This window comes from Arachis duranensis, chromosome 2 (assembly GCF_000817695.3).
Source record: "Arachis duranensis cultivar V14167 chromosome 2, aradu.V14167.gnm2.J7QH, whole genome shotgun sequence".
Classification (NCBI taxonomy): Eukaryota; Viridiplantae; Streptophyta; class Magnoliopsida; order Fabales; family Fabaceae; genus Arachis; species Arachis duranensis.
In genome coordinates, this window is record NC_029773.3 from 87,425,085 (window position 1) to 87,425,533 (window position 449).

Sequence of the window (449 nt, forward strand, 5' to 3'; positions counted from 1 at the left end):
CAACAATGAATTACTTTTAAGAAATCATGAAGCGCGCCCAGCTGGCTCCGCCCCATTTCCTGAAGTAAATGCGGCAAATCATTACCCCAGAAGAGGTAAATGGCAAGCTTTTAATAACAAGAAAAATTATAGAAGGAAAAAGAATTATGTTCAAAAGAGAGGATCTCACCAGAAGTGGGATAAAGAAAAGAATATTGGGCAGAATAAACAACCGAGGAGAAGTGTTTTCGCTGTGGTGGAAAGGGCCATTGGTCACGTACCTGTCGTACCCCAAGGCACCTAGTCGATCTTTACCAGGCATCTTTGAAAAAGAACGACAAAGGAAAGGAAACAAATTTTGTTTCAAATGATGCTGAGAACTCCACCACTCATTATGATGTATCTGATTTCTTTGAGGATCCTGAAGGAAATATTGGTCATTTGATCAATGATGGAATAGTTTAATATGT